This window comes from Lithobates pipiens, unplaced genomic scaffold (genome assembly GCF_037356315.1).
Source record: "Lithobates pipiens isolate NorthernLeopardFrog02 unplaced genomic scaffold, aLitPip1_a1.2 Scaffold_27, whole genome shotgun sequence".
NCBI classification, from domain to species: Eukaryota; Metazoa; Chordata; class Amphibia; order Anura; family Ranidae; genus Lithobates; species Lithobates pipiens.
The window spans coordinates 55,340,888-55,368,417 of NW_027507788.1; positions in this window are offsets into that span (position 1 = coordinate 55,340,888).

Sequence of the window (27,530 nt, forward strand, 5' to 3'; positions counted from 1 at the left end):
ATAGGTTGAGTTATGGGGAATGATTAGAGGAACTGAATTTATTCTCTCTTGAGAAGAGGACATCAAGGGGGAATATGATCAACATGTATAAATACATAAGTGGTCCATACAACTTGGTGTTGAGTTATTAATTTTAAGGTCATCACAGAGGACAAGGGAGCACTCTTTATGTCTAGAGGAAAAGAGATTTCATCTCCAAATACAGAAAGGTTTCTTCTCAGAAAGAGCTGTGAAAATGTGAAATAGACACCCTCAAGAGCTGGTTCTGGCCAGCTCAGTAGATTGCTTTAAAAAAAGATTGGATTCTTTCCGAAATCTACATAATATACTAACTAACATTTGTATGTAAAGTTAAATATCCGAATGCCTCTCAGGGGATCAGAAAGGAATTTCTTCCCCAGCTGGAGCAAATTGGATCATGCTTTGCTGGTGTTTTTTGCTTTCCTCTAGAGCAGGGGTCTCAAACTGGCGGCCCTCCAGCTGTTGCGAAACTACAAGTCCCATCATGCCTCTGCCAGTGGGAGCCATGCTTGTAACTGTCAGCCTTGCAATGCCTCATGGGACTTGTAGTTTTGCAACAGCTGGAGGGCCACCAGTTTGAGACCCCTGCTCTAGAGCAACTGTGGTTATAGGCTTTTGTATTAGGGATTGTATGATTTTTTTTCCCCTTTTATGGGTTTAACTGGATGGACTTTTTTCAACCCAACTAATTATATGTTACTATATACAGTTGTGCTCATAAGTTTACATAGCCTGGCAGAATTTATGATTTCTTGAAACTACCCAAATGACCCTGATCAAAAGTTTACATACTCTGATGATTGTGGCCTGATAGCATGCACACAAGTTGACACAAAGGGGTTTGAATGGCTATTAAAAGTAACCATCCTCAATTGTGATCTGTTTGCTTGTAATTAGTGTGTATATAAAAGGTCAATGAGTTTCTGGACTCCTGACAGACCCTTGCCTCTTTCATCCAATGCTGCGCTGACGTTTTGGATTCTGAGTCATGGGGAAAGCAAGAGAATTGTCAAAGGATTTGCGGGAAAAGTTTTTTGAACTGTATAAAACAGAAAATAAATATAAAAAGATATCCAAGGAATTGAGAATGCCAATCAGTAGTGTTCAAACTCTAATCAAGAAGTGGAAAATGAGGGGTGCTGTTGAAACCAAAACATGGTCAGGTAGACCAACTAAAATTTCAGCCACAACTGCCAGGAAAATTGTTCGGGATGCAAAGAAAAACCCACAAATAACTTCAGGTGAAATACAGAACTCTCTGAAAACATGTGGTGTGGCTGTTTCAAGATGCACAATAAGAAGGCAGTTGAAGAAAGATGGGCTACATGGTCGAGTCGCCAGAATAAAGCCATTACTATGCAAATTCCACAAAGTATCCCACTTACAATACACCAAACAGCACAGAGACAAGCCTCAAACCTTCTGGCACAAAGTCATTTGGAGTGATGAGACCTAAATTTAGATTTTTGGTCACAACCATAAACACTACATTTGGAGAGGAGTCAACAAGGCCTATGATGAAAGGTACACCATTCCTACTGTGGAATACGGTGGTGGATCGCTGATGTTTTTCTCTGTCTGACTGCAGGCTGTGTTAACACAATACAGGCTCTCCTCACTTAACGGCCAGGTTCAGTTCCAACAACCAGGTCGTTAAACGAATTGGTCGTTAAATGAGGTGTCACAAGTAATCAATATTTTAAGCATTTCTAACTACTGTACTGTATAGTGAAAAAATGGTCTAAAAGCCAGCTCAATAATGTTGTTTTAATTTGCATCACAGTATAGAGCACAAAGAAAATTCTGTACTGTACTGTACAATACAATGATGTATAGCGGGTCATTAGGGTGGGGAGAGCTGGTCTTAAATCTGAGTGGTTGTTAAACAGGCAAGACGTTAAACGAGGAGTATCTGTATGCTCAGTAAGGCCACTTTCACACTGCGCTTCTGCAGCAGCACTACATGGGCACTATTAACCCCCTTCTTCGGCTGTTAGTGGGGCGCCCCGCCGCGGCCGAAAAGTGCCGCTAAAACGATGGTAGAGCGCCGCTAAAACTAGCGTCGCTTTACCACCAACGCCCTGACCTCCCCAGTGTGAAAGTACCCTAAATTACAGAACTGTTTCATTCATTTTAGCCCTCTAATACAGGACTATTACTGACCAGATCATCAAGTGAAAACAGAGGGAAAAAAATCCTAAAAAAATAAACTAATGCAGCCACCACATTAGTAAGCTACAATATAATATATTTTTATTTGGGTTTAATACCACATTAGGTATTTGGTGTAACTAATAAAATTGACATTTTCAAAAAAATATATATTATAATAATGGTCCAAAACATATCTGAAAAAAAGTTAGTATTCTTTATGTGCGGAATATATCTTTTTTTTTTCCTAGGATTTCCATATTGTGTGATGTCATAAAAACACTCAAACTTGCTAGTACAGGGAGCTAGTACAGAGAGCTGTAGCCAGATGGCTATAATGATGTATGTAAATTCACTAATGGTGATCTAGTGGTCAACTAGTACCTAACATTACAATGAGATAGTTGAGTTTTTAATTTTAAAACAACATTTGATAGAATTTACCAGATCATCAAAAGTAACTAATACAACTTTTACTTCGTTTTACCAACACAAAGTAGCAACTGTCATTTTATCTCAATATGTAGAGCCTTATTTTAGCTGCAGCTCTGAGCGACAAGTAGAAATCAATCAATTAAATGCTAACACAATCAAGGAAACACTGCAATTATGTTAAAGTCAGAAAGCCCACTCAATTTACCTCATTCTGTGTTTCATGTGGCCCATTGTAAACTTTTCACAGCTCTTCTAGTTGGAAACATGGCCTCCTGATGCTTTTGTGCTGTGCAACCTAGCTCTAGAACTACAGCGTGACTGCTTTTTTGCATGAGAAGATTTAATGATGCAAAAGTACAAGAAGCTATAGGGTTTTATTGAGTAGGGGAACTAGCTACTTAAGGGAGAAGTCCAGATACAAAAAAGTAAACAAACCAACAATGTCTGCATTTGTTATTTTAATGTGAATGTACAGTATGCCTCTCACTATTCAGAGACATTGAAGCAGAGATGTTGAGTGGTGGATGGAACTTTGCACACTACCCAGTTTAATTTTGAATGCTAACAGTTAAGGATGGGCAGAGCATCCCCCTGTATGCATCACAGCAGAACTTGCGAACAGGGGAAATGTTCTAACCCAAACGGCAAATCCCATTGAAGTCTATGGGAGCCGAACAAGAAAAAAACCAAAAGTGCTAATGTTGAAGGCTTATATGCAAGTAAGTGACCATAAAAGGTGTATAGGTGTCTGGGTACCTCCCTGGGGGACATGTATCAATAAAAAAAATTAAAAACGATTGTTTTTGCAGGAGCAGTGATTTTACATATGCTTAATTGGGGCAGCTAAGCTAAAACATGAAAGACAAATAGCTGAGGAGAGCAAAAAAAATCCCAAGAAATTATTTAATAGTATGTAAACAGTAAAAAAGGGAGGACAGACCATATTGGCGCCATAAAGAATGTGTAAGGACATCTGGTTGCAAAGGATGTGGAGGTGGCAAAGGTATTAAATGTATTCTTCTCCTCAGTCTACATTAGGGAATCAGGGGGCTTCAGTAAACAAAATTGCACTGTTTATCCCCATGACACATCACGGGAAGCACCTCCGTGGTTAACAGAGGACAGAATTAAAATTATACTTGGGAAACTTAACATTAATAAATCATCGGGACCAGATGGCTTGCATCTGAGAATACTTAGGGAACTCAATCAAGTAATTGCCAGACCATTGTTCCTAATTTTTACTGACAGTCTACTGACTGGAATGGTACCAGCTTATTGTAGAAAAGTCAATGTAGCACCAATATTTAAAAAGGGCCCAAAATACATCCCTGGGAATTACAGACCAGTTAGCCTAACATCAATAGTATGCAAGCTCTTGGAGGGGATAATAAGGGACTATATACAAGATTTTAGTAATGAGAACAGTATCATTAGCAGTAATAAGCATGGATTCATGAAGAATCGTTCTTGCCAAACCAATCGATTAACCTTCTACGAGGAGGTGAGTTGCCATCTAGATAAAGGAAGACCCGTAGGCGTGGTGTCTCTGGATTTTGCAAAAGCATTTGACACAGTTTCCCATAAACGTTTACTGTACAAAATGAGGTCCATTGGCATGGACCATAGGGGGAGTACATGGATTGAAAACTGGCTACAAGAGCGAGTTCAGAGGGTGGTGATAAATGAGGAGTACTCAGAATGGTCAGGGGTGAGTAGTGGGGTCCCCCAGAAATCTGTGCTGGGACCAATCCTAGTTAATTTGTCCATAAACAACCTGGAGGCTGGGGTAAACAGTCCAATCTCTGTATTTGCAGATGATACTAAGCTAAGTAGGGCAATAACTTTTCCACAGGATGTGAAAACCTTGCAAAAAGATCAAATTAATTGGGGTGGGTAACTACATAGCAATTGAGGTTTAATGTAGAAAAATTTTACATAATGCATTTGGGTGGCAAAAATATGAATGCAATTTATACACTGGGGGAGAACCTCCAGGGGAATCTAGGATGGAAAAGGACCTGGGGGTCCTAGTAGATGATAAGCTCAGCAATGGCATGTACAGTAATACCAAGCTGCTGCTAAGAAGCAAACAGAATATTGGCATGCATTAAAAAAGGTATTAACTCCAGAGAAAAAAGGATAATTCTCCCACTCTACAAGACGGTGGTCCGGCCGCACCTAGAGTATGCTGTCCAGTTCTGGGCACCAGTCCTCAGGAAGGATGTACTGGAAATGGAGTGAGTACAAAGAAGGGCAACAAAGCTAATAGAGGGTCTGGAGGATATTAGTTATGAGTAAAGGTTGTGAGCACTGAACTTATTCTCTCTGGAGAAGTGATGCTTGAGAGGGGATATGATTTCAATTTACAAACACCATACTCGTGACCTCACAATAGGGATAAAACTTTTTTGCGGAAGGGAGTTTACCAAGACATGTGACCACTCATTAAAATTAGAAGAAAAGAGGTTTAACCTTAACCTACGTAGAGGGTTCTTTACTGTAAGAGAGGCGAGGATGTGGAATTCCCTTCCACAGGTCTCAGTGAGGAGCTTCGATAGTTTCAAAAAATGATTAGATAAGCACCTGAATGACCACAACATACAAGGATATACAATGTAATACTGACATATAATCACACACAGGTTGGACTTGATGGGCTTGTGTCTTTTTTCAACCTCACCTACTATGTAACTATGTAACTATGCAACAATAAAAATGTCTGGGGGTCCCCTTAATGTGCCTATAAAGTGGTGCATCTGTAGCATGCATAAAACATGCTGCAGCAAAAATTAAATAAAAACAAAACAAGTCAAATCGCATTTAAAATGACTCATGGTTGCAAATGCCAGTATCTGGTTCTAGAAAAAAATAAAGAAAAATATGACGTAGTAAGGATTTGGTGGGGGATCTATCAGGAACCATGAAACAGACAGAGACAGACGTACAATCAAATCACACTTGTTTATTAATAAAAATAAAAAAGTAAATAGAAAAAAGCATGGTCGAGCATAGCCAGAGTCCAGTAGCCAAATCGGGTAGTCAGCCAGTCCAAAGTTCATAAACCAGATTGGGTAATCAGCCAGTCCAGATGTCAGGGATCCAAGGAGAGCAACTGCAAGCAGGATAGAAGCCAGGAGGGATATCAGCAAGCCAGTCTTGAAACAAACAGCAGGAGATGGTTCCTAGTGATGTGACCAACGTGAAGGCAAAGGAAAGAGTGAGCTAGAAGGCTTTAAATAGGCAGGTCAGATGAGCATCATCGGGAACAGCTGGTAACTGTGGAAAGAGAAGAGACCTGGAAATTAGCCGACAGCTGAGCGGCCAGCCCAGAGGAGGAAGGGCTGAGGCCGCGTACACACGCGGGGACTGTTCGCTCAACTTTGTCCGTCAAACAGTTTCAGCAAACAGTCCGCTCAAAATTAGCATGGACGGACTTGCCCACACACGACGAACGAACAGTTTGCTGAAACCGTGCGCGATGACGTGAACGGCACGTACGACGGGACGGAAAATACAACGTCCTATACACTGCATTACAACTTTCGGCGTGTAAATCCTTTCTGAGCATGCGCGGAACTTAGTTTGACGAACAAGCCTACACACGAGGGGACTGTTCGCTGAAACCAAGTTTCAGCGGACAGTTTTTCGGAAATTCCGAAAAACCTTGTTCAGCAAACTGTTCGCTGAAACTGTCCGCTGAAAGCCCACACACGGGCGGACTGTCCGCCGAAACACTGTTCAGCGGACAAAGTTGGGCGAACAGTCCCCGCGTGTGTACGCGGCCTGAGCCAGCCCTGACACGATCCCACGCTAAATATTAAAACAAAAAAGGTGTAGAGTCACCCCCAAAATTCATATCAGACCCTTATCCGTGCATGCAGCCTGGCAGGTCAGGAAAAGAGGGGGGGATTAAGTGCCCCCTCACCCTCCTGAACCATACCAAACCACATGCCCTCAACATGGGGGGTGGGTGCTTTGGGGTAGGGACCTCTGCTCTCCCACCCCAAAGTACCAGGTTGATAGGGACAAGGGTCTCTTCATGACAACCCTTGGCTGTGGTTATTGGGGTCTACGGGCAGGGGGCTTATCGGATTCTGGAAGCCCCCTTTAACAAGGGGGCCCCCAGATGCTTCCTCCCCATGTGAATGAGTATCGGGTAAAGTAGTAAACACAAATGACAGTTTTTGACAAATCTTTTATTAAAAAATAAAAAAATAGTGTCCCCCGATGTAAAGCCATCGTCAATCACGGCGCTTGCCAACCAGAAAAATAAAAAACACTCCACCTCCTGGGAGGCCTCCCACAAACTGCTGGGTATGTGACATCATATGTGGGTTGGGCCACCAGGTGACAAAGCTAGGTGGCCCTGCCCCTTACCTATATAAGCAATGTCAAAGCAGAGAGAAGGCATTCGATAGGAGGCCTCCCAGGAGTGAAGCGTTTTACATTTTTTTGATTTGTTACATTTTTTTGGGTCGGTGGGCAGTGTGTTTGATGGAGTTACATTGAGGGACACTATATTTTTTATTTTTTTTTCTAATAAAGGATTTGTCAAAAACTGTTTATGTTTATTACTTTTTGCACCTTTTTTTGCTGAATGGGTAGGGGTACTATGTACCCGATACTCATTTACTTAAATGGGGGGCCAGGATCTAGGGGCCTCTTGTTAAGGGGGGCTTCCAGATTCTGATAAGCCCCCTACCTGCAGACCCTGTCAGCCACAGCCTAGGGTTGTTGGGAAGAGACCCTTTTGCCCATCAAGCAGAAGTTGCAGGCACGTGGCCTGGTATGGTTGAGGGGGGGAGGGGGGCGCTCATCCCTCCTCTTTCCTGACCTGCTGGGCTACATGCTCAGATAAGGGCCTGTTATGGATTTTGGGGGATCCCACTCTGTTTAAAAAAAATTGGCTTGGGGTTCCCTTAAAATCCATACCAAACCCTAAGGGCCTGGTATCTGGGAGGGGGATCCCACACCATTTTTCTCTAAGTATAATGCTTGGGGGTTCCCTTAGTCTGCCTGTAAAGTGGCACATCTGTAGCATGTATGGAACAAGAGGACCCCCAGACCCTGCCCCCTAAGAAAGTGTATACAGACAGTTCTAACACACTAAACAGTCCCCATTTTGTCACACTGACCTGTGAATGATGAAAAGGAAAAAAAATATGTGTTGGCTGGCAAAGTTGGGGACCTTCAAGAAAGCATAACAGATCCCATTCGGCAAAGATTAACTTGTATGATATTAGTCTCTTACTAGACCCAGGGAACCCTCTTCTGGGTCTCTGGTCACCTGTTCTGATTTAGTAAAAGTCAAGTTCAAGTCAGACAGGGACAGAAGATGCTGTGGTCTCTCTCTTTCAATCCTGCTGAGACAGTCCCTCTTTTCCTTCCTTACAAGTGGTGGGAGTGCTCTCTAGTACAGTCTTTGTAATCCAAAGGGTCATTGGATTATTCCCAAATAAAGGGGAGTTAAGACAACCCCACTTGGACAAAACTAGCATTATTTACATCAGGAGACACTGTTTTTCATTTTTTAAAATAAAGGGATTTTCAAAATCTGTCTCCGTATTTTTATTACTTTTTGATACATTTTTGGTAAATGGGTAGGGGTACCCCTACTAAATCATATAGGGAGGGGCCTGGGATCTGGGAGGCCTCCAAATGCCCCCCCCATGCCCCCCGCATGTGGCCTGGTATGGTTCAGGAGGCGGTCGCTTGTCCTACCCCCTTTTTCTGACCTGCCAGGCTGCATGCTCGCATAAGGGTCTGTAATGGATTTTTGGGGGGAGGGGGACCCCACACAGTTTTTTTGGCATGAGTCATCGGTTAAGGACGTGGGCTTTCCAGTCCTCTGCTGAAGGGCCTGATATGGACTGGGAGGGGGACTCATTGCAGTTTTTTTTTTTTGTATTGCCAGCATTCTTTTCATTACATTCATCTGTCAGTGGGAAGCCCTCTGATAAGTAACAAGTAATGACTCAGCGACTGTTAAGGATGTGGGCGGCCAGCTCTACGGCCCGCTGCTTAACCACCTCAATACAGGGTACTTACACCCCCTTCCCGCCCAGGCCATTTTTCAGCTTTCAGCGCTGTAACACGTTGAATGACAATTGTGCGGTCATGCTATACTGTAAACATGTGACATTTTTATAATTTTCTGCCCACAAATAGAGATTTCCTTTGGTGGTATTTAATTACTTCTGGGGGGTTTTTTTTCCTAAAAAAAGACAGAAAATTCTTAAAGAAGACTATTTTTAGTTTCAGTAAATTTTGTAAATAAGTAGTTTTTCTCCTTCACTGATGGGCGTTAATGAGGGGGCACTGATAGGCTGCATTGATGGGCACTGATATGTGGCACTGATGAGCACTGATAGGTGGCGCTGGGTGGCACTGGTGGGCACAGGTGGCACTGGTTGGCAGTGATGAGTGGCAGTGATGGGCACTGATGGACAGCACTGATAGCCAGTACTGACTGGCCTCACTAATGGCCACTGATTGCTGCCACTGGTGGGCACTCATTGCTGGCAGTGGTGGGCACTTACTGCTTGCACTGTGGGGGCTTTATTGTAATCAGGGCACTCATCAGTGTCAGTGTGAAACGAGGAGCGCCGATTACCGGCATCTCTGTGTTTACATGTGACCAGCTGTGATTGGACACAACCGATCACATGGTTAAAAAGCCGTGGCTCTTTACAGAGATTAGGGGTTGCACCGTGTCCTAACAACACAGCGCGGCCGTGCCAGAGCGGCCATTCTGGGAAGCCATCATATGACATCCACCCAGAACGAGAGCTGCACTGCCCCATCATCATTTGACAGTGGGCGGCCAGCAAGTGGTTAACAACCAACTATTTTTCACAAACAATTAGAATCAGTCAATTGTTTTTTGACCAATCTGAATTCTAATCATTCTGTAAGTTGGAATTCATTAGAAAATTATTAAACAAAACAAATATTAAAGAAAACAAAACAAATCTTAACAAAATGAAACAAAACAAATTCCAAAATCAAAGTAACAAAATTAGTAACATAATGAAACTATCTGGGAAAAAAACAAATTTTTCTGTTCTGCACATGTCTAAGCCCTTGTACACACGGTCGGAAAATCCGACGGATTTTGTCCGAAACTGGTGTTGCATATACACGGTCGGAAAATCCGATCGTTCGGAACGTGATGTTCGCTTGTTATGACAGGACTACATTCGGGCTAGTAGCCAATAGCTTTGTTCTTGTAATTTGATGGGAGCATGCGTGGCACTTTGTCTGATCGGAATTCTCTACAAACGATCGGACAAAGTCTGATCAGATCATGGTGTCAGAAAATTTTATATCCAACTCTCAAACTTTGTTGGTCGGACATTCTGACGGAAAAAGTCAGATGGCACCCACACACGGTCGGATTATCTGACAACGCGGTCCGACAATTTCCGTCGGAATTTCCGACCGCATGTACAAGGGCTTACACATATGCCTTTGTGCAGTGTCCTGTTTTTTAAACAATGTCAAAAGTGTACTTTTTTTTTTTTTGTGTGTGAATCCAGCGCCTATGGATTGTCTTCTGTCTGTAGCTAGCCCTAGCTGTCATCTGTTACTTCTGCACCTCCACTCCCCAGGTTCACCCACTTGCCTGGAGTCCCACAAACTTAAAAAAAAATAAAATAATGAGCATCAGTACCGAGATATGATTTAGGTAGTAGAGTCAGGTGAATTTTACTCTCATCTATTACAAGAACTGACAGACTCACCTTATCAGATTACCACCAGTTGCTGATTTTTACTACACAGACCCTCCCTAGTAAGGATGAGCCAAACACCCCCCCTCCCGGTTCGGTTCGCACCAGAACCTGCAAACAGACCTAAACATCGTGTGAACTTTAGAGCCCTATTAAAGTCTATGGGACTTGAATGTTCAAAATCTAAAGTGCTAATTTTAAAGGCTAATATGCAAGTTACTGTCCTAAAAAGTCTTTGGGGACTTGGGCCCTGCCCCAGGGGACATGTATCAATGAAAAAAAAGTTTTAAAAATGGCTGTTTTTTCAAGAGCAGTGATTTTAATAATGATTAAAGTGAAACAATAAAAGTGTAATATTCCTTTAAATTTCATACCTGGGGGGTGTGTATAGTATGCCTGTGAAGGGGCGCATGTTTCCCGTGCTTAGAACTGTCCCTGCACAAAGTGTCATTTCTGCAGGAAAAAAGTCATTTCAAATCACTCGCGGCTATAATGAATTGTCGGCTCCCGTAATACAGAGAACACTCATTGAAAGTCATTGATAAAAAAAAAAAAGTGGTGTTCCCCCAAATTCAATTACCAGGCCCTTCAGGTCTGGTATGGTTAGTAAGGGGAACATTGCGTCAAATTAAAAAAAAAATACTTGGGGTTTCCCCTAAATATCCACACCAGACCCTTCAGGTCTGATATGGATATTAAGGGGAACCCCGCATCAACTTTTAAAACAAAATGACGTGCGGTTCCCCCTAAAAATCCATACCAGACCCTTTATCTGAGCATGCAACCTGGCAGGCCACAGGAACCGTACCAGGCCACATGCCCTCAACATTGGGAGGATGCTTTGGGGTCCTCCCCAAAGCACCATGTCCCTATGTTGATGAGGACAAGGGCCTGGCCGGTGGTTGTGGGGATCTGTGGATGGGCGGCTTATCAGAATCTGGAAGCCCCCTTTAACAAGGGGACTCCCAGATCCCGCCCCCCTGTTTAAAATGGTAAGGGGGTACAAAAGTACCCCTACCATTTCACAAAGAAAGTGTAAAAGAATGTTAAAGACAAACATACTTTTGAAAAAGTCCTTTATTAAAAATAAAAAGAATTAAAAAAAGATTCCAGCGGTGGTAATCCACTCTTGCTATCCAGCGACGGATGATCATCTCTCCGGGGTCCAGCGATGGCTGATCTGATCCAGCGACGGGTGATCTCTCCATCCAGCGCAGCGCAGTCTATCCATCCTTCCTCTGTCTCCACTGGCGGATACACTGCAGACTCCTGGCAGCCTGACATTTCTTATGAGGAGGGCGGGGCCACCCGTCACCTGACCCTGCCCCCCTTCGACGCTAGTGGGGAAGCCTGGCTTCCACAATGATGTGTGGATGACCCCCTTTTGTGGCTAAGGCTGAAGGCCTGGAATGCAGACTGTTTGTGATTTGGGCATTTGTCGCTGGGCACATGTCACCCTAAATGTTTGTACCACTGGGTGCCTCATCCAGCCACAACAGCTGTCAATTTTGCATTTTTTAGGCTGCTGGAAGTGGGGTTGTATGGTGCACCCATGACCAGCTAAATGCCAGAGCGCCATACACCGGGGTTAAATGTCCAGTGTGCATAGGACCTAAAATAATTAGTAATTCAAATGTTTTAAAGTATACCTAAAGGCAAAAGTTTTAGTTTTCAGGGAGATCCCCCCCCCCCCTCTATATGTCCTGTTTACCATCATCATTGAAAGTAAAAGTAAAAGAAAAGCTCAAACTTTGTGTTGTCCCTAGAAAGGTAATAAAGGGGAAATCTTCCATTGGGGACACTAGTTCTGGTGACCTAGCAATTCCCAAAGAATTCCCTTAATTTGCAGAGATTTCCACTCACTTCTTCCTGTTTGGCTATGGGGCAGGAATAAATGGAAATCTCTGTAATGGGACACAGATGGCAAAAAACCCTTCCTTGCGCTATACAAAAGGAAAAGTTTTGCCTATAGTTCTAGGTTGGCTGCCCTGGGCGAAACATTGTAGCTATACTTTGGCTCGCCTTTTGACCACTAGGGGGTGCGCACGCCCCCGCGGCGTGATGCCGGAGCAGATGGGCTGTCGTGATGACTGCCAGGCACCCGCGATAACTCCACACAGAGGCAGAATGGAGATCTGTCAATATAACCACTTAAGCCCCGAACGACATTATGGCAGACACATCGGACAATTTTGGCGTGATGTTGGGACCATTCACATTTATACAGAGATCAGTGCGATTAAAATTGCATTGATTACTGTGTAAATGTAACTGGCAGTGAAGGAGTTAACACTAGGTGGCTGTTCCTGGGGTTCCTGGGGTTCCTAGGGATAACTGAGTCAACCAACTTATCCAAGATTTTGAAAATTTTCAGCCAGAACTGTCTTATCCTTGGACACTCCCACCAAATATGCCATTGTGCCTCAGAGTTGGCAGCCCCTGAAGCAGAGTGGACTAACCGCAGGGAACATTGCTCCACAGAGGGTTCAGGGGGCTCGTTGGAGGTGGTCGTTTGTTGGATCCCGACATGGAAGGGGCATCTTCCGTCTCCATCTCTTGAAAGATAACTTTAAAATCGTTGAGAATTTGTGGTATAAGTCTTCCACTGAGAAGTGAGAGGCTGGGGTAGATTGGCCCAGAGGGTCTGAGATAGCCATGTTGGGGAGCGTGGCTGGGGATAAGGCCTGATCCCCAAAGGAGTGGCTGAGCAGGGACTCCGTGGAGGCTGGGGAGGGAGTCTGTGCTTGGAGTCCGGGGCCCCGAGAGCCAGGTGTAAATTGTAGGAGAGCAGGAGTCAAGACTGACCTGTGGTCTGAGGGCCTGTAGCAGACATGGCGGCAATATTAGTGCCCCTTGTCTGTGAGGTGGCTGCAAATTCCCCCTGTAAACTTCTTCTGGCTCCAAACATACAGGGGGTCTCTGGAAGAAGGGTGTATGCTGTGTACCTGTACCGAAGTCTTTAGGTCGCTGGCCGAGGGGGTACCTGGCTGCTTTGTGAGCTAGCAAAGTCCAGCGGCCATCTTGGTACACCCAAATCTGTCTGATTGCCGCATGGAGGCAAACAGCCTGTCCGTGCGGGGGATCGCCAGGTTGTGGGGGGCTCGTTCCGGTGCCCTGAGCTGCTGGGGTGGTGCTGGGCAGCTTTCTGGGGGCGCTATGGGGTCAGCGTGGTGCGGAGCTCCTGACTTACGCAGCCATTTTCAGTGGCCTGTGTCTTCAAACTCAACCACTTTGTTCATCCCCGGCTGCTACAGGTATTTCACACATTTGGGTTTGTTGAATATTTCTTCCCCTGACAAATGCATGGGTCAGCAAGAGGAACCATGGCATGTGGTGGATGAATCAGCTATTAAGCACAGCAGAAATTGTTAAATAACTGCAGTGACCAGGGATCTGCCAGGTGGTGGAAGAAATGGGCCAGTGAAACGGTAAGTACATGGCATCTTCTTTTACAGTGCAGGCTTTGTTTACTTTGAACCATGTGGTGACAGCATCACTTTACCAACATTTATGTATGTGAACCTGTCCTGGTCTAATATGTTCCTAGGTTAAAACAATATAGAGAAGACATCTTGTAGTGTCTACAAATAGAACATAGTTGCTTTAGTCTTAAAATTGATCTTTGTGTCCCTTTGAAGCCTACTGGTCTATGATGCATGCAAAGCCCCAATTTCCCCCAATTAGACCTAGGCAATGATTATTATTTTTTTTATTTCTTTTTTAGAAAGTTTGGATTTAATTTCTTTCTAAACTGAGATTCCTCACCGCTTCTTTGATAAGCATCACTCCCTTTCATTTAGCTGATGGCTACAGTGTCCACTATTATGAGCTTATGCATTCTTTTTAACCTAACACTGGTTCCATTTAAACATGGAATCCTGAGGGGTTTTTTTTTATTTATTTTTTTACCGTACGTCAAAACCCTCTGTGCCAACTTATTAGCCCTTGTACACACGGTCGGCCATTCCGACGGAAAATGTCCGATCGGACCGTGTTGTCGAGCATGTGTGGGCTCCATCGGACTGTTTCTGTCGGAATATCCGACGGACAAAGTTTTAGAGCAGGGCCATAAAACTTTCCGACAACATGATCCAGTCGGACTTTGTCCGATTGTGTGTAGAGAATTCCGATCGGACAAAGTGCCACGCATGCTCAGATTAAATTCCTAGACCCAAGTTATTGGCTACTAGCCTAAACGTAGTCCCGTCGTAACGAAATAACGTCATCACGTTCTTGAACGATCTGATTTTCCGACAACTTTGTCCGACCGTGTGTATGCAACAGTTTTCGGACAAAATCCGTCGGACAAAATCCAACGGATTTGGTTGTCAGAATGTCCGACCGTGTGCACAAGGGCTTAAACTGCCAAAAGTCAATTTGTATTGTTTACAAATGATAGTTCTGCAAATTCAGTGGTTTCTTCATTTGTATACCCTTTTAATACAAATTCATATGTACACAAATATCTCAGAAAAAGAATTCATGAAAACCTTAGAAAAAATATACTTTTACTTCTACAAATTAATTATCTTCACAGGCAAATATTAGCATGTTTATCTATCAATGAATTTATTTATATCTTGTTATTAATGAATTTATTAAGTACATGACACATTACACTTTAATGCCTACTGAAGCTATAAAATTGCAAAGACAACCGAATGGCAAACACCTAGCCCTGTCATGGTTAAGTCTGCTATTATTGCAGGTATCCTCTCAAATAACTGCATAAGAAAACACCCTCCTGAGCCACCCCCATAGCAAAATGATTCAATGGGTCCCATTAACCTAATAAATATGCAAATCAGCCTAATTGATAATGACTTTTGCTGCTTCAGAACGAAAGGAGAAAAAAAAAAAACTAAAATAAGAAAAAGAAATCTCCCAGCGGCGGCCGCTCTGGTAACAGAGAGAGAGGCAGTGAGATGGCTATCTTGTCAAATTAAAGGAAATTGAAATCTGATTAATTAAGGCTTGCGAAGATTTGCATTTGAAAGGGAAAAGGGGCCCCTTCAGAAAATGCAGAGAGCGGCTGTAAATCAAAGGGCGTGTTGGAGACTCCTGGGGAAGGCAGGAGTGGGATGAAAGAGCAGTGACTGATATTGTCAACTTGACTGAGCCGATCTGTCAGTCGGTCCAGGTTTTTTAACTCTTGTCCCCCAGCAACCTGTTCCCTTGGGAGCTGCTGACCTGAGACGCTGTAAAAAGTCACAACTTTCAGAAACTTTTTTTTAAAGCTGATTTGCAATTTGTATTCAATTAAATCCACAGGTCTGTTGGCTAAAAAACTATGGCCATAAGATCTCTCACTTTTATCCTGGTGTTTTCATAGATGTTAAAAGACTTTGTACTGTTTCTCAAAATTCCTAGCAGATATGGGTCCAGCAGCGAACAGTAAGCACTTGGCATGTAATGACTTAAAGCCTAACTACAAGCATTTTATTTTGAAGAAAAAGAAGCCCCAGCTGTTGTTTAAAATGATAGAAAAAAAATAATAAAAAAGAAGCACTGGCTGCAATACTCACCTCCTTGCTTTCATTGTGCCCTACATTAATCTAATTTCACAACAAAATATCCTATTTTTTTTTTTTTGAGTTGTTGACACCCAGCTCTATTCAACACTGAAGGCTGAGGACTTACTGTGAGGGCAGGGCATCCTGGTCTTGTGGCACTCCGCATCAATATTTGCTTTACTGAGGATAGTCAATCACTTGGGAGAAGGTCCAAAGAGGAAGACAACCCTACTATGTCAACTAGCTAGCTGGAAGACTCAAAAAAAAAAAAAAGAAAAGCACAGTGAGGTTGAGGTGGGGGTGGTGGTGGGCAGGAGTAGGGGAGAGCACCGGGGGCAGTAGAGGTGATCCCAGAGCATGGCATTAAACTGAACAATTTGGCTTTAATGCCTCCTCACCAACAGCATATAATTACTTCCTTCTTCCTTCCAACCACCACTTATTCATGCAGATTAAACAAATGCAGCCCAGTGTAAATTGTCCGTCCTCTAATTTTTAATTTAGACAAGATTAAGTGCTTTCTTCACCCCAATGTGACAACACTAGGCCAAGCCCCAAGCCCAAGTCATGTGATGTGAGGCTACATACTGCTTTTTACCCTGGTATTTTCAGGTCTCGCTGACTAAGCATATGATGTGATGTGAGTGTGAAGCAAAGGCAAGTATGTACAGTTGCAAATGAGGCATTAAAGTGAACCTGTTGCATCAGCAAAGTACTTGTTTGCTTTAAAATCACCATCAAGATTTTCCATACTGAATATAAGCAAAAATATATGTGGCTTCTTCATGCCTAGGAGCCCAGGAAAAGCTGTTTTACTTATCTAATCCTCTGCTCTTGCAGGTTCTTCAGATTGGTAGACTAGTCACTGCAGCCTTTTCTACCCTATTCTCTGGTGGGTTAACATCCTCTGACATCATTAAGAATGATGCAGGGACCATAGTGCCATATTGGACATGAGGACACCAAGGGACAGTCCACTGACAAAGCATTGGGGAGTGCCCTCTGCCAGAGAAGTAAAGGATCGGGTAAGGAAAACTGCTTTTCCCACCCCCTAGACAGATCTAAGCAGTTAACTCTTCTAATGCGGGCACAACGCCACTGTAATTTTAGTTTTTCTGGAGTTTGGCTCTAACCTCTTTCTGATAATATACAGTATGTACTTATGTTTTTAGTTTTCCTCTAAAAGTTAGTACCTAAACATATGTGCATGTTTTAAATTAAGGCCAGGTTCACATATGTGCGGCAGCGGTTTGCAGTCAGGGGTCCGGTGCATTTCTGTTCAATGGTCAATGTGCAATTCAGGTGTAAATTTTTGCCTGAATTCACACCTGAACCAGACCCAAAAACGCACAGGACCCTTTTGAAAATGCACCGCTGTCAGGAAGAGCATGCCAGCAACCAAGATGGTTGCCACAGAACCTCAGTTCCTGTTCGGAGAATGCCGCAGGTGCGTCTGTGCGCGCGCCGGTGCACGGGTGCTATTTAAAGGGATCAGCACCCAGACTCAATGCTGTCTGCTCTACAGCATTCTCTGTGTGTTCTTGCCTTACCATATCTGATATCTGTTCTTGTTGTGGACCCGGCTTGCTTCCTGACATTCCTACCTTCTGTCTGCATCCTACCCCGGCTTGTCCTCCACTCTGCACTTGCCTGTTCCTTCTGCTACCTCGCTGCCAGGCCATTGCTGATCCAGCCTGTATCCTGACTCCTCTTCAATCTCTGCATCTGTTCCTGACTTGTCTGCCTGTGTATGACCCGGCCTGCCTGTACCTACCTTCTCTTACATCTTTGAAGTGCAGCTATCCCTCCAGCAGCTGCTTCAGCTCCTCTGTCTGTGGAGTTCCAGTACCAGTTTGTTCCAGCTTCCTGCTTGCTGTTGTTCCTGGACTTCTGCTGTGTCAGTGTTCCTTCACAACTCTACAAGGAGTTTCAGTCCAGCTCTGCTGTCAGCAATCCTGCCAGGCACTAGTGCGACTCTGCACTCCTGCGCCTACTGTCTGTTCTATCAGGGGCCTTGTGTCAGAGGTGTAAGAGTGGGCGTCCTCTGCATATCAGGCTCTGCTACCAGATACGTGACAACTGTGGCTGTCCTGGACATGTGTAAACCAGCTCCATTGAGAGTTGGTCACAGTCATGCGTCATGCAAATTGGATGCAGTTTAAAATGCAATTTTGCATATATGAAATCAGCTTAAAGCGAGATTGCACTGTGGAAAAAAATATTAAAAGCCAGCAGCTACAAATACTGCAGCTGCTGACTTTTAATAAATGGACACTTACCTGTCCCGAGGACCAGCGATGCCGGCAGCAGAGGCCGATCGATCGCTCGGCTCTCGGCTGCTGCTGCCACAATTCTAGGTGAGGGAATCAGGAAGTGAAGCGCTGCGGCTTCACTTCCCGGTTCCCTACTGCGCATGCGCGAGTTGCGCAGCGCAATAGGAATTGTCCGCGCTGTCTCTGGGACCCGTGTGTGTCCCAGCAGACAGCGCGCAGGGGCCGGAAGTGGGTGTAAATACCTGTCTTTGACAGGTATCTGCTCCCCCCTCCCCCTGAAAGGTGCCAATTGTGACACCGGAGGGGGGGAGGGTTCCGATCAGTGGAAGTTCCACTTTAGGGTGGAACCCCGCTTTAAGGCTCACCCTGCTATTGCTGACACAGTTGTTGCATAGTTACATAGTAGGTGAGGTTGAAAAAAGACACAAGTCCATCAAGTCCAACCTATGTGTGTGATTATATGTCAGTATTACATTGTATATCCCTGTATGTTGTGGTCGTTCAGGTGCTTATATAATCATTTTTTTAAACTATCGATGCTCCCCACTGAGACCACTGCCTGTGGAAGGGAATTCCACATCCTTGCCTCTCTTACAGTAAAGAACCCTCTACGTAGGTTAAGGTTAAACCTCTTTTCTTCTAATTTTAATGAGTGGCAACATGTCTTATTAAACTCCCTTTCACTGAAAAGTTGTATCCCTATTGTGGGGTCACCACACCAGTATGGTATTTGTAAATTGAAATCATATCCCCTCTCAAGCATCTCTTCTCCAGGGAGAATAAGTTCAGTGCGTTCAGTGCTCGTAACTTTTCTTCATAACGAATATCCTCCAGTCCCTTTTATTAGTGTTTTTCCCCTACTCTGTAGTCTGTATGTTGCAGTCGTTCAGGTGCTTATTTAATAGTTTTTTGAAACTATTGATGCGCCCCGCTAAAACCACCGCCTGTGTATAGGAATTCCACATCCTTGCTGCTCTTACAGTAAAGAACTCTCTACGTAGTTTAAAGTTAAACCTCTTTTCTTCTAATTTTAGTGAGTGGCAATCTTATTAAACTCCCTTTCGCTGAAAAGTTGTATCCCTAGTGTGGGGTCACCACATCAGTATGGTATTTGTAAATTTAAATCATATCCCCTCTCAAGCGTCTCTTCTCCAGAGAGAATAAGTTCAGTGCTCGCAACCTTTCTTCATAACTAATGTCCTCCAGACCATTTATTAGCTTTGTTGCCCTTATTTGTACTCGCTCCATTTCCAGTACATCCTTCCTGAGGACTGGTGCCCAGAACTGGACAGCGTAGTCCAGGAGAGGCTGGACCAAAGTCTTGTAGAGTGGGAGAATTATTGCTTTATCCCTGGAGTTAATCCCCAATGTACATATACGGCTGGGTGGGCGCTCTCTCTTTCGGGGTTGCTAGGCAGTCGGCTCTCCTCTCCTCACACGGAAGTTGTCGGTGAGGAGAGGAGAGCAGATCGCTGCATCCAGCTTGTAATCAGTGAGTATAAGCTGTTTTTAACAGCTTTTTACTCAATGATCACCAACCTAGTGTAAACACACATGTAAAACGCACAGTGTAAACACACATGTCCGCACACAATGTCCCCAAAACACATGTCCCCAAATAATAAAAACACATGTCCCCCACATGTCCCATTAAAATCACATGTCCCAATGATTATCTGCATACATATGTACACGATCATCTGCACACATCTGTACATGATCATTTGTGTACATATGTCCGTGATCACACAAACTAATTATTATTCACTTAACATTTTTTTTTACCAAAAACATGTAGCAGAATACATTTTGGCTTAAATTTATGACAAAATTTGATTTTATTGGATTTCTTTTCAAATAGAAAGAAGAAAATATTTTTTTTTCCAAATTACCACAATTTTTTATCTTATATCGCAAAAAATAAAAAACAGAGTCGTGAATAAATAACACCAAAAGAAAGCTCTATTTGTGAACAAAATGATAAAAATTTAATTTGGGTACAGCGTAGCATGACTGTGCAATTGTCACTGAAAGTGCGAGAGAGCTGAAAGCTGAAAAATGGCCTGGGAAGGAAGGGGGCGAAAGTGCCCAGTATTGATGTGTTTAATGCATGCCAATATTCTGTTTGCTTTGTTAGCAGCAGCTTGGCATTGCATGCCATTGCTGAGCCTATCATCTGCTAGGACCTCAAGTTCCTTTTCCATCCTAGATTCCCCCAGAGGTCCCCCCCCCCCCCCAATGAGTTGATTGCATTCATATTTTTGCCACACAAATGCATTATGTTACATTTTTCCACATTAAACTTCATTTCCCATGTAGTTGCCCATCCAATTAATTTTTTCAAATCTTCTTGCAAGGTTTCCACATCCTGCGAAGAAGTTATTGCCCTACTTAGCTTAGTATCTTCCGCAATAAAGAGATTGAGCTGTTTACCCCATCCTCCAGGTCTTCTATGAACAAACTAAACAGGATTGGTCCCAGCACAGAACCCTGGGGGAGCCCATTTCCCACCCCTGACCATTCTGAGTATTCTTCATTTATCACTACCCTCTGAACTCGCTCTTGTAGCTAGTTTTCAATCTATGTGCTCACTAGACATGTGCATTCATTTTCGATGGGGGCGTGGCCAAGATGTCGGCGTGAGCAGACGTGCTTCCCAGAGCTCTGCTAGAGACTGATCCTTCTGCATCCTTTTACCCGTGCTATTGCCTGTTGGCAGGTTGTCTGGCTCACCCTATGCCGTCCCGTTCATCTGCGGGACACAAGGGCGGTAGGAGGAATCGGTTTCCCCCAGGGGCTTTGCCGTTAGACGCTCCGGACTCCAGTGGAGCGGGAGGACCACGTGCCCATTCCAACATGGCGACGCAGACCGCGCCGGCGGAGGCTGATGCTTCTTCCCTCCCGGGTATACCTGAAGTGATGGCCGCCATAGCGGCCTGCCAGACGGTGCTGACGGGGAAGATGGAGGTGGTCCAGACGGAAGTCGGCCTGATCAGGCAGGACCTAGATAAGATCCGCTCGAGGTTGGGAGTGGCGGAGCAACGAGTGGGTCAGGCGGAGGATGTGCTGGCGGAACACTCGGTGGCGCTCCGGACCTTGCAGGCTAAGGTGAAGACCCTGGAATTTCGTGCAGAGGACGCCGAGAACCTCAGTAGGCGGAATAATTTGCGAATCGTCGGCCTGGCGGAGGGGGTGGAGGGACAGAACCCTACAGTGTTTGTGGAAGAACTTATCCGATCCCTGTTCCCGGAGGCGCAGTTGTCCCCCTACTTCACGGTGGAAAGAGCTCACCGGGTCCCTCCGCAGAGGGGACCGGCGGGGAGCCCCCCGCGCACCCTGATCCTGCGCTTGTTGAACTTCAGGGACCGGGATGAGGTGCTTAGAGCGGCGAGGCTGCTGAAGGAGGTCAAGTACCAGAATTCCAGGCTACTGTTTTTTCCCGATTACACCATGGAGACTCAGAAGCAGCGTAGATCCTTCGATGCGGTCAAGGCTTCCATGAGGGCTAAAGGGATCAAGTATAGCATCCTCTTCCCGGCGAAACTGCGGGTGGTGGATGGAGAGACTGTCCGATTCTTCACTAATCCCAGGGATGCTGCATCTTGGCTGGAGACACTACCTGGCTGACTATCCTGAAGATTTACTCCTGGCTGATGTGCCTGCTGCGGTGGCTTTGTACTTTGTACTTTCTTCCTCCTTTGTGGTTTCCCACTTTTTTTGTTTTATGTTTTTTACTTTTTTCTCCATGCTCCCTGAATTGAGGGGGGGGTACGGTTGTGGTGTCCCCCGCCCTCGCCTCAGTCCGGCTGGGATCCGATGGACTGTTGGAGTGTGCCTGTCATGCTTGGTCCATCCTACAGGATTGTGGGACTCCTCTGCTCAGGACTATGCTGTGGGAAATGGCTGGGTGAACCTTTTGATATGTTTTTTGTGCTCTAGCAACTCTTACGGGGAGGTTATAGCGCTGGTGACAGGTAGGACTAGTGGTCTCCCCCTCTGTGTGTAGCAGGGGAGGGGGGGGCTGCGTCCTCCTGGCGGTCTGGTGCACGCCTACCTGAGTAAGTTGCTCACGAAGCCTTAAGGGTATTTTGCAGTTAAGTTTGGGGATCTATGCGGGACTCCACTGTTGGGGTTTTGCGGGGTGGGGGGCGGGGGCGATCGGCCGTTGCTGATCAGTTTTTGTTTAGTCTAGGTTTGGGTGTTGTGTTTGTTGTTTTTTTTCACGGTATGTTGACACATGTACAATTCTACTATGGGGGGTGGCTTCTGGTCCCGGGGGTCACCGTTTTTGCTCAGGAGGGCTTTGCCACCTACAGGTACTCCGGACCTGGGGCACCCTTGGGGGTGGGATGGTTTTTTCTTTGGGGAAGGGGCTATGTGACTAGATCCGGGCATTTATTTTTGATGGTTATCAGGTATGGCTGAATTCTCTATTCTTTCCTGGAACGTGAGGGGTCTGAACTCTGCGGTCAAGCGCTCGTTGGTGTTTACCTTTTTACAAAGATACTCACCTCATATTTGTATCCTTCAGGAGACACATTTGATGGGCTCCCGGGTGCTTGGCCTTCGGAGAGCGTGGGTTGGCCAACACTACCATGCCACCTACTCGAGTTACTCCAGGGGGGTCAGTGTGCTTGTTCACAGATCCCTTGCGTTCCAGCTCCATGAGTTGAAAACAGATCCGGGGGGCAGGTTTATAGTTTTGCATGTCACTATTGCGAATGTGGAGTATGTTCTGGTGGGTATTTACCTGCCTCCCCCCGCGGATACTGACCTCTTGTTTGCCATTATGAATATAGTTATAAAGTATGGAGTGGAAAATGTCATGTTATTAGGGGATTATAATATGGCTCCGTCCCCGGAGCTAGATAGACTCCAGAGGCCATCTCGTGGGACTCCGGGTCTGACACGATGGGCCGATACTTTTGGGCTGGTGGATGTCTGGCGCCATTTTCACCCTTCGGGCAGGGAGTATACTTGTCATTCAGCCACATTTCGTACCTTCTCTCGCATAGACCTGGGGTATGTCTCACGGGCTATGTTGAGTCGGGTGGTGAGTGTGCGGATCCTGCCCAGGGGGGTGTCTGACCACGCTCCCCTCCTCCTTGGGGTCTCTCTTGGGCTCCCTTTGCGGAGGGGACTGTGGAGGCTGTCGGGGTATTGGATAGCGGATGTGGGGGTTCAGGAGGATATGCCAGAGGCCCTCTGTCGTTACTGGTTGGAGAATGCGGACTCTGCGGAGCCCCGGGTGGTCTGGGATGCGTTTAAATGCTGGCTGAGGGGAGAATATGCCTCTAGAATTGTCCGGTGTCGCAAGCGGTCTGTGCAGCTGCTGGAGGAGTTGGAGGGGGTGTTAAGGGAAAAGGAGAGTTCTCATGTGGCGGACCCTACCCCCCTCAGATATCAGGAATGGCAGATGGCACTTAGGGCGGTCGAGCTCCATAGGATAGAATTGACTAAGAAGTCTATGCTGGACACTGCTCAAAGGATTTTTGAATATGGGGATAAAAATGGGAAGCTGCTCTCGTGGTTGGCCCGGGGGCACTCTACCAGCGCGCATATAGGTGGGGTCAGGGATGAGGGCGGACCCTTATCATGGACCCGGAGGGGATCCTGAACCGGTTTGTGCAATATTATAGCGCCCTGTACTCCACTAGGGTGGATTATGAGGACCCGACTCTCCAGGCCTTTCTGGATGGGGTGGAACTTCCCGCTCTATCCCGAGAGGCGATGGACCAATTGGAGAAGACCATTTCGTTGGAGGAGGTTCAGATGGCTATGGCTCAAATGCAGGTGGGGAAGTCCCCTGGGGCGGATGGAATCCCTGTTGAATTCTACGCTACTTATCAGGAGTTGGTGGCCCCTAAATTGGTTTCTTTATTCTCCCAGTCCTTGGAGGGGGGGTCGCTCCCCGACTCTATGTCGGAGGCGATTGTGGTGTTGGTGCCCAAGCCGGGTAAAGACCCAGAGGATTGTGCGTCCTATCGCCCGATCTCCTTGATAAATGTCGATGCCAAATTGTTGGCAAAGGTCCTAGCGAATCGGCTGGCACAGGTTCTGGAGAGCCTTGTTCATGTAGACCAGACGGGGTTTATGCCCGGTAAGGGTACCGACATCAACCTGAGGCGCCTTTTCCTTAATTTAACTATCCCTCATGACAACGCTGGGACCAGGGTTGTTGCCTCCCTGGATGCCGAAAAGGCATTTGACTCAGTGGAATGGGGATATTTGTGGGAGGTACTCCGTAGATATGGGTTCGGTCCCCATTTCCTGAGTTGGCTGCAGTTGCTCTATAGCGACCTGAGGGCACGGTTGCGTATTAATGGTAGGCTGTCGGAGGCGTTTCGGTTGGAGAGGGGCACCCGGCAAGGCTGCCCCCTCTCCCCGTCGTTATTTGCGCTGGCGTTGGAACCTCTGGCGGTGGCCCTGAGGGCCTCCTCGGGGGTGGTGGGACTTAAAGTAGGCCCTCTTGAGGAGAAGGTGTCGCTCTACGCGGATGATGCTCTGCTCTATTTGAGAGATGCAGATTCCTCCTTACGGGCGGCATTGGAAATTTTTAATGTATTCGGACGGTTCTCTGGGGTCAGGATAAACTGGACCAAATCCGTCCTGTTTCCTCTGGACCCGGGTGTCGAGGGCGGCTGCGGCGGACACTCCCCTACAGTGGGTCACCGAATTCAAGTATCTGGGGGTAGTGGTGGGCAGGGACCCAACACAGTACTTTGATCTTAACTTGAAACCGGCTCTCCTTCAGCTGAAGGCTAGATGTGCCTCCTGGGGGAAGCTCCCCCTGAATCTGCTGGGTCGCATTAACCTGTTAAAAATGGTCTTCCTCCCTAGGTTCCTCTATTTTTTTAGGAACTCCCCCGTTTTGCTCCCACGAGCCTTTTTTGCAGAACTGGATGGTTGTGTGGGCTCCTTTATTTGGGGAGGGTCTAATACGAGGATTGCACGGTCCACTTTGTGTCTACCTGTGCATTGTGGGGGGTTGGCTTTGCCCGACTTCCGGGTCTATTATTGGGCGGCGGTCCTTGTGTCGGTTCGTTGGTGGTTTGCCCGATCTAGGGCGAACGCTGCGAACTGCGTTGAAGCGGCTGGGGTAGGTTCCTTGGAGGATCTCGCCGATTTAGTATACAAGGGCCCGGGGGTTTGCCGGGGGCTTCCACTTCCAACTAGAACGACGCTCAGGGTGTGGGGGTTGGCCAGGAAACGGTTTATTAGGCCGGGGGTCTGGTCCCCCAGGCAGCCAATATGGGAGAACCCTAGCCTCCCACACTTTCGGACGGTCCCTGACTCGAGGGTATGGGTGAGATATGGGGTGCGGACGTTGGGCGATATCATCACGGGGGGTGCTCTGCGGACGTATGGGGAACTTGCCACTAAGTATGATTTGCCCGGGTGGATGTATTTCCGTTACCACCAACTGAGGCACGCGGCCAGGGCGCAGCTGCCAGCAAATGCGACCCTATCTATGGATCCGGTGGAGGACCTACTGTCTCTGGACCAGCTCTCCAAGCCTCTCTCGTCCCTGTACATTTTGCTACTCAGTGTGGATTCTCCCAAGATGGAGAAACTGTGGACAGCCTGGCGGAGGGATATTCCCTCCTTGGAGAGGGAGGATTGGGATGACTGTTTCCAGGATAGTCTTGGTCTGGTGATCTCTTCTAGAGATAAGGTGATACAGACTAAGTTTTTACATAGGGTTTATTACACTCCGCAGCGGTTGCACAGATTGTATCGACAGCGGGACCCTGCCTGTACCAGATGTGGAGCAGCAGAGGGAACGTTCTTCCACATGTTCTGGTGCTGCCCGATGGTGGCCGCCTTTTGGGCCGATGTGTTTGACACCATTGATGACCGTTTGGGCTTCTCTTTGCCCCGGTCTCCGGAGCTGGCTCTTCTCGGCATTCAGGACGAGGAACAGAGGCCGCGCTACTCCAGGCTCCTGATTGCCTTTTTGCTTTATTATGCCAAGAAGGCCATTCTCCTTCGCTGGACCTCTGCTTCCCCCCCGACGCTGACTCTGTGGGAGGACATCATTAATAAGGCCCTCCCGTTGTACAAAATGACATATATTAGTAGGAAGTGCCCTAGGAAGTTTGATGGCATATGGCTGCCATGGACGGGTGGAGATAGGGCAGGGATATAGATATAGGAATTCTCATCGTCGGGTCTGTGGGTCGGCCTTCATCCCCCCCCCTCCCCTCCTCCTTCTCCCCCCCCCTTCTTTTCTTCTTTTTCTGTTTCCTTCTCTTGTCCCTCCCCCCCCCCCCGTGCTCTTGCCCTTTCCTCCTCCGCCCTTTTCTTTTTTCCGTGGGCTTACTTGTCTCTACATGCACTCCCCCCCCCCCCCCTCCCTCTGTGGGATTTGATGTAGGCATGATGGCTATCATACTGCATTATCTCTTATATGATCTCGGGTTAGCCACGGCCTTCGCAGGGTAATGTCGGGGACGGTTGTGGTACAACATATGTGTATTTTATGTGGGTTGTACTATCTCCTGATTTTCCTTTTTCTTTGTTGTGTGTTCTACACCACCTGTATTTTGTTTTAATTTGTATTCTTCTGATTTCTGAATTGCAACTTGTGTCTTTAATATCAATAAAGCGAACTTTATTCACCGTGAAAAGACATGTGCATTCGTTTTCGTCCGAATGCATTTTCGTCCGAATTTCAGCTATTTTCGCTTTCGTTTTGACAAACGATAACGAAAGCACAAAATCTGAAAAACGAAAGATCCGACATAAATAAATGCTTTATTTTCGTTTTCATTGTTACAACAGTTCGATATAGAATAGGAGATTCGACATGACTCTGACAATAACAATCTGTCTATAAAACCTGTGGTCGAATGTGCCTAACCTTACCTCTATTAGTCCAAGATTATATAGAGAAAATATTCGGCAGAGAAAAAAGATTTGACAGAGAGAAAAGATTCTGCAAGTTACTGTCCTAAAAAGTGTTTGGGGACCCGGGTCCTGCCCCAGGGGACATGGATCAATGCAAAAAAAAAGTTTTAAAAAGGCAGTTTTTTTTCGGGAGCAGTGATTTTAATAATGATTAAAGTGAAACAATAAAAGTGTAATATTCCTTTAAATTTCGTAGGGGGGGGGGGGTTTGTCTATAGTATGCCTGTGAAGGGGCTCATGTTTCTGGTGCTTAGAACTGTCCCTGCACAAAGTGTCATTTATGCAGGAAAAAAAGTCCTTTAAAATCACTCGCAGCTATTATGAATTGTCGGCTCCCGTAATACAGAGAACACTCATTGAAAGTCATTGATAAAAAAATAAAAAAATAAAAAAAAAAGCGTGGGGGTCCCCCAAATTCAATTACCAGGCCCTTCAGGTCTGGTATGGATATTAAGGGGAACCCTGCCTCAAATTTAAGAAAACATTTGACGTGG